Raw genomic sequence first — 13,329 nt, forward strand, 5'->3', positions numbered from 1 at the left:
GGGCCGCCTCCAGGCAACATTCATTAAGAAGCCAAAAGATCTCAGTCATAGGACCACAGGGTAATGGATTTGGCCAACAACCACGTGAGCCTGACAGAGGACTCTGCACTCCACAAGGGAATGCAGCCTTGTGACACCCTGAGCAGAGGATTCAGCTAAGCTGTGCCTGGACTCCTGATCCATGGAAACTGTGAACTAATAAATGTGGGGTGTTTTTAAATGTTTTTAAATTTATTTGTTTATTTTAAATTTTATGTATGGCTCTGCTGGGTCTTGGTTGCTGCGTGGGCTTTCTCTAGTTGTAGAAAGTAGGGGCTACTTTCTAGTTGTGGTATGTGGGCTTCCCATTGTCTTGGCTTCTCTTGTTGTGGAGCACAGGATCTAGGACATATGGGCTCAGTAGTGTGGCTCCCAAGCTCTGAAGCACAGGCTCAGTAGTTGTGGTGTATGAGCTTAGTTGCTCTGCAGCATGTGGGATCCTCCCAGATCTAGGATCAAACCCATGTCTCCTGCATTAGCAGGCAGATTCTTGACCGCTGACCTGCCAGGGAAGTCCAGTGTGTGTTGTTTTAAGTTACTAAATTTGTGGTAACTTGTGAAACAATACAAGATAAATACAACATTGTTCATTCATATAATGAATAGGCCTTTGACTGCAAGGTCAGATTCCTTCATATGGAGACTCTAACAAAACTCAGGCAGATGTGGAAGAGCTTTGAAAAATGAAATGCAGAAGTAAAGGGAGATGATAGTGGAGGAAAGTGAAAGCAAATGCTGAAGACGGACATTGTTGAACACATAATCCAATTTCAGGAACACAAAGCAGCCTTCATTGCTGTAGACACCCTTGATTTTAATGATTCTCATGACTTAAAATTTCAAAACTAATTTTTTAAGTACTTAAACACCCCAACAGACCAGAATGTGAAATGCCCTCCTCCATATCAGCTGCACTCATACAGTGGCTCCAGTTCATTGAGCAGTTTTTAAGGGAGTGACTTAGTTTCACAAAGAGTTGGACATGACTGAGCGACTGAACTGAACTTAGTTTCTCTAAAAACTTAAAATATTTAGGTGGAAACATAAAATCAGAGCTTGGGTGTCTCAAGATTGGCACTACTTTGTAGCTCATGAGATTTCATAAGGGCATCCAAAGCACACAGCCCCAAATCTTTCTATATAAAATAGTTTATACAAGAACATCTTAAATACATTTCTGGAATAGTAAGGAAATAATTATTGGTACCACTATCAAATTAAATTAACTAAATTTCAAACTCTAATTAACTAACCAGACACATGCATTTATTGTCTTGTATGGGTTGGGTTTGGGCTTCCCAGGTGGCTCAGTGGGTAAATAATCCACCTTTAACATAGGAGATGAAGAAGATGTGGGTTCAATCCCTGGGTTGGGAAGATCCCCTGGAGGGGAGCATGGCAACCCACACCAATATCCTTGCCTGGAGAATCCCATGGACAGAGGAGCCTGGTGGGCTATAGTCTATGGGGTCACAAAGAGTCAGACACAACTGAAGTGACTGAACATGCATGGGATATGTTCATCAGAAAGCTGACTCTAAAACAGAGTTAAGTGTGCAGGATGTTTATCAGGAAGTGCTTTTAGGAAAAATACCTGTGGAAAGGGTGGAAAGGCAGCAAGAGTGGACAGAAAGATCAATCGAGCAGTGATACAGGCCTGGGCAAATACTACAGGGCAGTCTAGAGCTAGGACTGGCCTTCAGAGTTGTCTCAAATTACGGCCAGATGTCCAAGTATTTGTACATCACTTTGAGAAGTCATTGAATGTGGTTACCCTCGGAGGGCTGTGACCTTGGGCAAGGAGGTTCTCTGTAACTGAGGCAAGCCCTGAAGGTGCATATGGCCCTGACGCACCACCCTCTCAGCCACTGGGGCAAGAAGGCTTCCACTGAGAGGAGTCTTAGGTTGCACATATCTGTTTTCATCTCTTCTGCCCTTTGAAATCATCATGAAAGAACAAAATAATATAACCTGACAGCAAGATAGAATGGAAGAAATGCTCAAATTCATTCACTATTGGGGAAGTGCACCTCAAAACTACAGTGAAGTAGCACTTTACACTCGCTAGGCTGATTAATATCCTCACCCCCCCAAAAAAAAACTAAAACTAGCAAGTGTTGATGAGGATGTGGAAAAATTGGAACCCTTATACATTGCTCTTAGGAATGTCAAATGATTCATCTGCTGTGGAAAACAAATTTCAGTTCCTCAAAAATTAAATGGAATGACCATATGACTCTTTGGTAGAAGGTTTGAAGATCTGAAAACTGGTTGTTGTTCAGTTGCTCAGTTGTGTCCGACTCTTTGCGACCCCATGGACTACAGCACACCAAGCTCCTCTGTCCTTTACCATCTCCCAGAGCTCACTCAAACTCATGTCCACTGAGTCTGCATTGACATCCAACCATCTTGTCCTCTGCCATCCCCTTCTCCTCCTGCCTTCAATCTTTCCCTGCATTGGGATCCTTTCCAGTGAGTCAGCTCTTTGCAACAGGTGGCCAAAGTATTGGAGCTTCGGCTTCAGCATCAGTCCTTCCAATGAATATTCAGGGTTGATATCCTTTAGCATTGACTGGTTTGATATTCTTGCAGTCCAAGGGACTCTCAAGAGTCTTCTCCAACACCATAGTTCAAAAGCATCAATTCTTCAGTGCTCAGCCTTTTTTATTATCCAGCTCTCACATCCATACATGACTACTGGGAAAACCATAGTTTGACTATACAGACCTTGGTCAGCAAAGTCTCTGCTTTTTAATTGGCTGTCTAGGTTTGTCATAGCTTTTCTTCCAAGGAGTGTCTTTTAATTCCATGGCTACAATCACCATCTGCAGTGATTTTGAAGCTCAAGAAAATAAAGTCTGTCACTGTTTCCATTGTTTCCCGATCTATTTGCCATTAACTGATGGGACTGGATGCCATGATCTTTGTTTTTTTGACTGTTGAGTTTCAAGCCAGCTTTTTCACTCCCCTCTTTTGCCTTCAGCAAGAAGCTCTTTAGTCCCTCTTTGCTTTCTGCCATTAGGGTTGTGTCATCTACATATCTGAGGTTATTGATATTTCTCCTGGCAATCTTGATTCCAGCTTAAACTGGTACCCAAACAAATATATGCAAGTACATGCATGTTCCCAGGTGGCTCTAGTGGTAAAAGAGCTTGCCTGCCAATGCAGTAGATGTAAGAGACATGGGTTTGATTCCTGGGTCGGGAAGATCCCCTGGAGGAGGGCATGGCAACCCATTCCAGCATTCTTGCCTGGAGAATCCCATGGACAAAGGAGCCTGGCGGGTTACAGTCTATGGAGTGGCAAAGAGTCAGACACGACTGAAGCAACTTAACACACACATGTTCATGCATCACATCCAATAGCCAAAAGCAGAATAAGCCAAAATATTCCTGGTGACTCAGTCAGTAAAGAATCTGCCTGCAATGAGGGAGATATGGGTTCGATCCCTGGGTTGGGAAGATCCCCTGGAGAAGGGAATGGCTATCCACTCCAGTAGTCTGGCCTGGAGAATTCCATGGACTGTATAGTCCATGGGGTTGCAAAGAGTCGGACACAACTGAGTGACTTTCACTTTCACTATCCATCAGCAGATGAACAGATAAATGAATTGTGGGAGATACATACAATGGAATATCATGTAGACATATAGAAAGAATGAAATACTGATGCATGCTACACCATGGATGACTTTTGAAAGTATCTTGCTAGTTGAAAGAATCCAAACACAAAGGATCATGTATTGTATGATTCCATTTCTCTAAAATATTCGAAATAGATAAATCTGTAGAGAGAGAATGCAAATTGGTGGTTGCCAGGGATTGGGGGAGAGGGGATGGGGAGCAACTGCTTAATGGGTACTGGGTTTCCTTCCAGGATGGTAAAAGTGTTCTAGAAGTAGACAGAGGCAGTGGTTGTACAACAGTTGTGAATGCACTAGACTGTTTACTTTAAAATGGTTAATTTCACATTATATGAATTTATCTCAATTTTTAAAAAGTAAAAACAAAACAAAACAGGAGGGGACCTGCAATGGCTTAAACATTTCACCAAGTTTCTAGAAGCTGCCACAATGGAGACTAATTAAGCCACAGCCTAGAATGCCTACAAAGGGATATCAACAAATGAGGAACAAACTTAGCCTGGTCAGTCTCCCGACTCCAAGAGAGCAGGTATGATACTGGGCAAGGTAAGACACGGGACATAAACCAGAGAGATTAATTGAAGGTTTCTATATGGATGGTAACCTGCCTCAGAAAGCCCCCAAATCAGTCTTTAACCCAAGCATAAAAAAAAAGAAGGGCTCTTCTCTAAAGAAATTTAATAAATTGTCTGGGGGAAAATTAGGAAAGCTGGAATGAGTGTTGAAACCACCACCACAAAAAAAAAATCTCTCCATATTATGACATTTTGAGGACCCACAACAAAAAGTTTGAATTGTTCTACATTCAGCACACTGCCTCTTCATGTTAAAACAAAGCCTGTAAATGAATAGTTCCCACGCTGTACACAGAGCTTCCAGCCATCCTCATTCTTCATTGTAATCAAGTGACAAAGAGAGGTCAAACATTTGAGGATGGAATACAAGGTGATAGAGAAATACCAAGAACAAACGACAAAGCTGGCCCTAAAGGATTAAGACATAGAAAATAATTTATTTTATTTGTTTTTTGTTTAATTTATTTGGTTTTTTTTGTTTGTTTGTTTGTTTAATTTATTTATTTGTTTTTTGGCCATGCCGTGCAGCATGCAGGATCTTAGTTTTCTGACCAGGGATCGAACTCAAGCCCCCTGCAGTGGAAGTGTGATGTCTTAACCACTGGACCACCAGGGAAGTCCCTCCAAGTATAATTTTGAAAGGACAAACAAAAATACCTTTTATAAACATCATCAGAAAGATTTAAGAAGCAATTGAATATATGGAACAAGAATACATTGCTATGGAAAAATTCCAACAGAACATGAAAGAACACTTGGAAATTAAAACTATAGTTGCAAAATTCAACATTCAATAAAAGAATTGAAAAGTCAAGTTGAGAAAAACTTTTACAATGTTGAGCAGAAATACAGTAAAGGACACCATCAAGGGCTGGCAAGAATTTAGAGCTTTTCAAACTTTCACATTGATTGTAAGAGTGTTCATTGATACAGCCATTTTGGAAAACTCTGTGGCAGAATTTACCAAAAGCTAAAGTTAAACATATGCCTATCTCATGAACTGGCAACTCTACTCCAAAGCATATGCCCAACAGATGTGAGACTTCTGGCCACCAAAAGACACAGAGAAAAATGTTCAAAGTATTATTCAGAACAGCCTTCAACTGGAAGCAACCCAGAGGTCCTTTGATTGTATCCAATAATTTGGGTAGACAAACTGATATCATCACAAAATGAAATACAATGCAGTAATAAAAAGAAAAAAAAACTACTGATACATGCAAAACATAATTAAATTCCAAAAACATAACATTGATTGCAAGAAACCAGACATCAAAGAGTATATAGTGTTCAATGACATTTATAGGAAGTTCTGGAACAGCAAAACAGATTTGTGGTGATAAGGTCAGAATAGTGGTTATCTTTGGAGGAAGGTCGAAGAAGGCAATGGCACCCCACTCCAGTACTCTTGCCTGGAAAATCCCATGGATGGAGGAGCCTGGAAGGCTGCAGTCCATGGGGTCACTAGGAGTTGGACACGACTGAGCGACTTCACTTTCACTTTTCACTTTCATGCATTGGAGAAGGAAATGGCAACCCACTCCAGTGTTCATGCCTGGAGAATCCCAGGGACAGGGGAGCCTGGTGGGCTGCCGTCTCTGGGGTCGCATAGAGTCAGACACGACTGAAGCAACTTAGCAGCAGCAGCAGCAGTTGGAGGAAGGTATGGAACAGGAGTGGGCCATGAGGAAGTCTTCAGGAGTGATGGAAATGTTCTAGTATATTATCTGATTAGTGATTATATGGGTGACTACATATGAAAAAAATTAAGCTCTACACCTAAGATTTGTGCACTTTACTGTATGTAAGTTATGCCTCAATAACATAGGCAAACAAAATCTAGAGAGTGTGCAATAAAATATGAGATATTTAAGAAGAGCAAGAAATGGAAATTTCTTACTAAGTTATAGAAATGGAAAAAAACATAAGGGGGAGGAAATTAAAGGCATATTAGAAAAATAACTTTTGGTTCAGTTCAGTTCAGTCACTCAGTTGTGTCCGACTCTTTGCGACCCCATGAATCGCAGCACTCCAGGCCTCCCTGTCCATCACCAACTCCCGGAGTTCACTCAGACTCATGTCCATTGAGTCGGTGATGCCATCCAGCCATCTCATCCTCTGTTGTCCCCTTCTTTTCCTGCCCCCAATCCCTCCCAGCATCAGGGTCTTTTCCAATGAGTCAACTCTTTGCATGAGGTGGCCAAAGTATTGGAGTTTCAGCTTCAGCATCAGTCCTTCCAATGAACACCCAGGACTGATCTCCTTTAGGATGAACTGTTTGGATCTCCTTGCAGTCCAAGGGACTCTCAAGAGTCTTCTCCAACACCACAGTTCAAAAGCATCAATTCTTCGGCGCTCAGCTTTCTTCACAGTCCAACTCTCACATCCATACATGACCACAGGAAAAACCATAGCCTTGACTAGACGGACCTTTGTTGGCAAAGTAATGTCTCTGCTTTTGAGTATGCTATCTAGGTTGGTCATAACTTTCCTTCCAAGGAGTAAGCGTCTTTTAATTTCATAGCTGCAATCACCATCTGCAGTGATTTTGGAGCCCAAAAAAATAAAGTCTGACACTGTTTCCACTGTTTCCCCATCTATTTCCCATGAAGTGATGGGACCAGATGCCATGATCTTAGTTTTCTGAATGTTGAGCTTTAAGCCAACTTTTTCACTCTCCTCTTTCACTTTAATCAAGAGGCTTTTTAGTTCTTCTTCACTTTCTGCCATAAGGGTGGTGTCATCTGCATATCTGAGGTTATTGATATTTCTCCCGGCAATCTTGACTTCAGAGCTAAAGAAAAACCAGTTCATACTGAAAAGGTTTATTAAGTATCTAGCACAATGAATGAACACACACCCAAGTTTATGCATAGTTTGTGAAAGTTCAGAACACCAAGGATAGGAAAAGATTCTAAAAGCTTGTACAGATTAAAAAAAAAAAAGTATACAAAGTTTCAGCGTGAAGTTTTATATACAGCCAAACTGTCAAGTAAGTACGAGAATTGAATAAAGTTTTTCAGACATACAAGAATTCAAAAAATTATCTCCTGCTTGATCCTTTAGTAAGAGGTTACTTAAGGGTGCATTCTGGCAACCAAAGGCAGTATGGAGGAACTTTGTCAACATCCCCAAATATCCTGCCACAGCAGAAGGATGAGGATTCAGGGAGAACTCAAGGCTTGTTTCAACCCGATCTGGGGTCCTCAGATGGGTACTCCTCAAAGTCAGCCTCTGCCCCTTACACTCACTGCTGTATGCACAGTGAGTGTATACACACTGTGTATGTGCACAGGGTATGCACAAGGCTGGCACAATTTGTTGGATTTCAAGGAATCACTGGGATGAGCAGCACAATCAGAAGTACTTGAGTGAGAAGGCAGAGCAGCCAAGATTGTGCTCAGCGCGCTGCCAGTGAGGGCTCTCACCCTGCACAGAGCAGCAGGCAGCACCCTTGTCTGTGGGCACATGAACTGAATCTGAGGATCCCGATGTGGACTGCAATTGCTACCACAAGTGCTGGGCACCAAGGGCCCCGTTCCAGGCAGTGACTGTCTCAGGATGTGCTAGACGGGTTTCTGACTGCCTGGGGAGTGGCTAGTGCACGGATCTGGATCTGGGCTGCCAGGAGGTGGATGATACAGCAGGACTAGCCTGGTTTCTGCAGCTTCCCAGGTGGCACTAGTGGTGAAGAACCCGCGTGCCAATGCAGGAGACATGAGAGACGAGGGTTTGATCCCTGGGTCAGGAAGATCTCCCATGGAAGGAAATGGCAACTCTCCAGTTTTCTTGACTGGAGAATTCCATGGACAGAGGAACCTAGTAGGCTATATGGTCCATGGGGTCGAAAACAGTAGGAGAGGACTGTAGTGGCTTAGCACGCACGCAGCCTGGTTTCTAGCTGGGGACTCCTGGAGGGAATGAAAGTGAATTGAATTACAACCAGAACCTGATACTGCTGAAGTAAAACCCAGTGGAACATGAGGATGCAGCAGAAGGACTGGGCATCACTGCATCCTTGACATTTGCTGAGCTCCAGGCTTCCCTGGTGGTGCAGCTGGTAAGGAATCCGCCTGCAGTGTGGGAGACCTGGGTTCGATCCCTGGATTAGGAAGAACCCCTGGAGAAGGGAATGGCTACCCACTCCAGTATTCTGGCCTGGAAAATTCCATGGACTGTATACTGTATAGTTCACAGGGTCGCAAAGAGTCAGACATGACTGAGCGACTTTCATTGCCCTAAGTCACATGCTCCACCAAGGCCTGTATAAGGGGAGATGATCAGCTCATCACGGAACAAGTTGGTCCCAGTCCCGTTTGTCTCTGGACACCTTGCATCATCCTGAACGAATTTCTCTTCCCTTCCGTTCTCTCCCCTTTCTCTCCTCTCTTCTTCCTTCCTTTCTGCTCAAGCCCAGACCTTTTAATGCTGCCATTCATTGATTTGGCCAGCTCAGTTCTGGATGCGCAGACAGGCTTGGAGCAGGCAACCCTAGTACTGTCAGTCAGGAAGTGGAGAATTTCTAAAAGCCTCCACCAGGGGCTGCCCAAGCGCTGGCTTCAATGGTGATTCACTTCCTTACAACAACATAAAGACCAGGGGTCCCCAACCTTGGGATCTAATGCCTGATGATCTGAGATGGAGCTGATGTAATAATAATAATAGAAATAAAGTGCACAGTACATGTAATGTGCTTGAATCATCCTGAAATCATCACTTGCCCCACCTCCCACTCCACTCCCCACCATCAGTGGAAAAATTGTCTCCCACAAAACCGGTCCCTGGTGCCAAAAAATTTGGGGACTGCTGATTAGAGATGAAGGCACACACTTCAGACAAAACAGAAAAGCCTAATCACGTATTGCACGGAGTGAGGTATGACTGCTTTTCCCCCCACATTTGCCCTGCATGCATGGGAACATGGAGGTTCTATTTGGTCACCCCCTTCCTCCTGGTTTTCCTCGTTCCTCTTCCATCTAGGGAGGATTTCTACATATTCCCTCAGATAGAGCTTTACCAAGAGCCTTAGGAAAGGGAAATAAGGAGGCCTCAAGGAGGGAGGATTCTCACAGTCGGGGGTGGGGGGCTTCCTGCTTGAAGGGAAGGGCTGTAGGGCAGCCCCAGGACAGTCTAGGGGCATTGCACGCCTGCACTGTCAGCCTCTGACATTTGGGTGTTTCTTGCAAAGGGGATCCCACAGCAGGATGGCCACGGCAACCCCCACTCCTTCTGCACCTCTCCAATAAAAGCGGAACTGGGAAGCAGCGTGAGGCCTGAGTTGACATTCCTTTGGGGCCCCTCTCATAGGTGTGCCATGCAACACACCTCAGGTGCAAATGGGTCCATCCACAGAAGGAACAGCTAAAGACAGCTTGAAATGGGGCACTTTTCAGGGGAAAAACTGAAGTGTGGAAAAACTCTTCAGCCATACAGCAAATTATCATGTGTCTCGTCAACCAGGTGTCCTCCTGTGGTTAGTAGTTTATGCCAGAAAGGTAGCAAGGGGAACAACTGGCTTGGTGAGAAAAAGAAAGCCCTCATTTTCTATGGCAGTACAAATACTACAAATATCAAGAATTTAAATTATCTTCACCAGGACATAATTTCCTTATATACTGTATGCTGTTATCTGCATTTTACTTGAAGAAATGGGACACTGGGGAAGCAGCCGACATTATCCCCTGTGTAAGTGGTGCAACATGACATTTCTGCAACATCATTTAAAAGTCTATCAATATTGGAAACTTCTCTAAGAATCTCTAAGGGACCAAAAAACAAAGACACAAAAAAAGCACTTGGGTGGAAGGCATACCAGAGAGGATTCTCACTAAAGGGCATGTGTGTTCACAGGCAAAATGCAGCTTGCAAAAGTTCTCAAAGCTGGCATTTCTCTCTGTTGAATTTTGGAGGCCAAGTGTTGCCTTTGAACCCCATACAGGAGCAAAAAGTTGAAACTCCCAGTCCTAGCCTTGACCTTTTGCCCTGGGCAGAAACCACCCACTGATAAATGTGACTGTCCCTGATTGCCTGTTTGCCTCCAGCTGGTCGCCTGTACCCCACCTCTCTGATTGATGGCACATGGGGTGGGCACTGATGGGGCAATGATTGTGGGCTCTGCCTTCAAACAGATGTGATTTCAATCTTAGCTCCCCAGGGTGATCCTGACTCACCGCTAAACTTCCCTTGCTGCATCAGGAAATGTGAATTCCCACAAAGAGATGACCTAAGGGTCTGCTCCCAGCATCCAACAGGTAATCAATAAGCAGGGACTGTGGGGAGCAGGCTCTGTTCATCTGAGCAGACTCTAGCCAGTGGAGTTCTAGACCCTGACCAACCCGAGCTCCAGCCTCCCTGGGGCACAGCTGCAGCAATGGTGCCAGCTGGGCCAGTGAAATATTTCTGGTTCTGAAGCCACAGCCTGTACCACGGGGAGCATCTGACTATGAACAGAGGAACTCTGGTTTCCCATTTCCAATGTCACTTGTCTTCTATGCCGGTCAGTTCAGCTGCTCAGTCATGTCCAACTCTTTGTGACCCCATGGACTGCAGCACATCAGGCTTCCCTGTCCATCACCAACTCCTGGAGCTTGCTCAAACTGATGTCCGTCGAGTCAGTGATGCCACCCAACCATCTCATCCTCTGTCACCCACTTCTCCTCCTGCCTTCAATCTTTCACAGCATGAGGGTCTTTTCCAATGAGTCAGTTCTTTGCATCAGGTGGCCAAAGTATTGGAGTTTCAACTTCTGCATCAGTCCTTCCAGTGAATATTCAAGACTTATTTCCTTTAGGATTGACTGGTTTGATCTCCTTGCAGTCCAGGGGACTCTTAAGAATCTTCTCCAACATCACAGTTTGAAAGCATCAATTCTTTGGTGCTCAGCTTTCTTTATGGTCCGACTCTCACATCCATACATGACGATTGGAAAAACCATAGCTTTGACTAGACGGACCTTTTTCAGCAAAGTAATGTCCGCTTTTTAATATGCTGTCTAGGTTGGTCATAGCTTTTCTTCCAATGAGCAAGTGTCTTTTAATTTCCTGGCTGCAGTCACCATCTGCAGTGATTTTGGAGCCCCGCCCCAAGATAAAATCTGTCACTGTTTCCATTGTTTACCCATCTATTTGCCATGAAATGATGGGACCAGATGCCATGATCTCAGTTTTTTGAATGTTGAGTTTTAAGCCAGCTTTTTCACTCTTCTCTTTCACTTTCATCAAGAGGCTCCACAGTTCCTCTTCACTTTCTGCCAGAAGGGTGGTGTCATCTGCATATCTGAGGTTACTGTTATTTCTCCTGGCAATGTTACTATGTAAACAGCAAGCTCCTTAAAAACAGTCCCCAGAACTCCAGAGGGACAGGATAGCAGGCTGGAGGCAAGGTGGCATGGAACACTTTTTTTTGCCCTTGTCAGCCAGTAGTAGGTACCGAAAGCAGATGAAAGACCCTGGCATAATTTTTCTGTTTCTCTTCCCCGTAACATCTTTGTGCACCAAGTTTATCCCAGCCTTTCAACTCATAGAACCCTCCCTGTTGTCCTAGCAACTGTGCACTGTTACTATACCGAGCATAGAGATGTGAAACCTGAGGCTGGAAAACAGTCATCACTGGCTCAAGATCTTAAACCCTGGCCTCTGAGCCACAACCCCACAATGCCAAGGACAAACCCAGGCAAGGACACTGATCTGGGCTGCTCAGCCCTGCACTGTGAGGTTGATGACCATACACCCTCACGGGTAACCGGGGTACCTGGAGGGTGACCAGGGCACAGAAGCCAGGGTGGTTGAGCAAGAGACAGCTTCCAGATCATGGGCTGACGGAAAACCACAATTTTGCTCAGGGAAAACATGGTCTTTGCAATTTTGGGTCCAGGTTAATCCTAAGAATATGATTAGCTACCAAGCATGTTGCAAGTGAGGCCCGGGTGCCACTCCCTGAAGGCAGCTTTCCATCCTGTCCAAAGTTAACGCACAGGTTTCTCCGAGACAGAGGGGGCCGCCCAGCAGGGCAAGCAGCACCAGCAGCAGCACAATGCCATTTACGCCATCTCCTCTACCTGCGTTTCCTATCAGCGCTTGAGAAGTGTGCTATGAAAGCAAGTCAACGAGGCGAGCTTAATGCTGCTGAGCTTCCGGTGTCATTGCCTGTATCTCAAAACCAGAGACTCCTGAATCACGTTAACACCCGAGAATTGTGTGGCTGGACCCAGGTTTTGTGAGGCTGTAGTGGGAGACCGCACCAGACTCCAGATGTCCTGAAACAAGACAGTGGACAGGTTCCAGAATTACAAACTAGTGAATACACGTGCTTGCCAAGGGTCCCTCCTCTTTCAGCTCTCGGTTCCTCCCATTTCTACCACAGAAGACCACGGTTGGCACCAAAAGATTTCATATCCTGAGGCAGTTTGGCAGATGGTAGGGTGTGTAGTCACTCAGGTTGACCTGGGGCTGGCCCTCAGTCCTGCCTGTCCCAGGAAGGGCATCCCTGCAGGCTGAAGGCTGGAGGAAGGTAACACATGCAGTACCCCTGGGCCTCTGTCAGTCCTCTGAAAGTGTTGGCTCTTATTGGGGCTAGGATCACTTGTACCTAATGCTTTGTCCAAAAGCCTTTGGGGCCACAAGAGTTGACAGATTTAGAAATCATTAACAGGGACACAGAGATCATCAGCACCCAGGCAGGGGCTGGCAAACACACTGACATGGCTGCAGTGAACCATGAGACTGTTAATACCAAGTGGGATACGTAGAGAAAATTCAGGATACTATAAATAGCTTCTTGGTATCATCCATTTTTGGTGGGACTACCAAAAGGGTTTCGGTCAAGCTGGTGAAAACAGTTGGCTGCTGAAGTGTTCTAGGTGACGGAATGGTGGACAGCAGATCATGGACCTGAGGCAGCAGGCAGATGTTGACTCCTGCACAGTTCAGGGAAGAGGCTTCCAGCTTTATGAATTCCTGGTCCTCCTACAACCCCTAGTTCACAAAGCCTGTCAGTTTGACTCAGCTCACACTGCCTTCTGACCCCAGGGGCCACTATATACATCTTTACTCAAAATCCATCAATGACCCTCAA

Source organism: Bubalus kerabau, chromosome X, assembly GCF_029407905.1.
Source record: "Bubalus kerabau isolate K-KA32 ecotype Philippines breed swamp buffalo chromosome X, PCC_UOA_SB_1v2, whole genome shotgun sequence".
Lineage (NCBI taxonomy): Eukaryota > Metazoa > Chordata > Mammalia > Artiodactyla > Bovidae > Bubalus > Bubalus kerabau.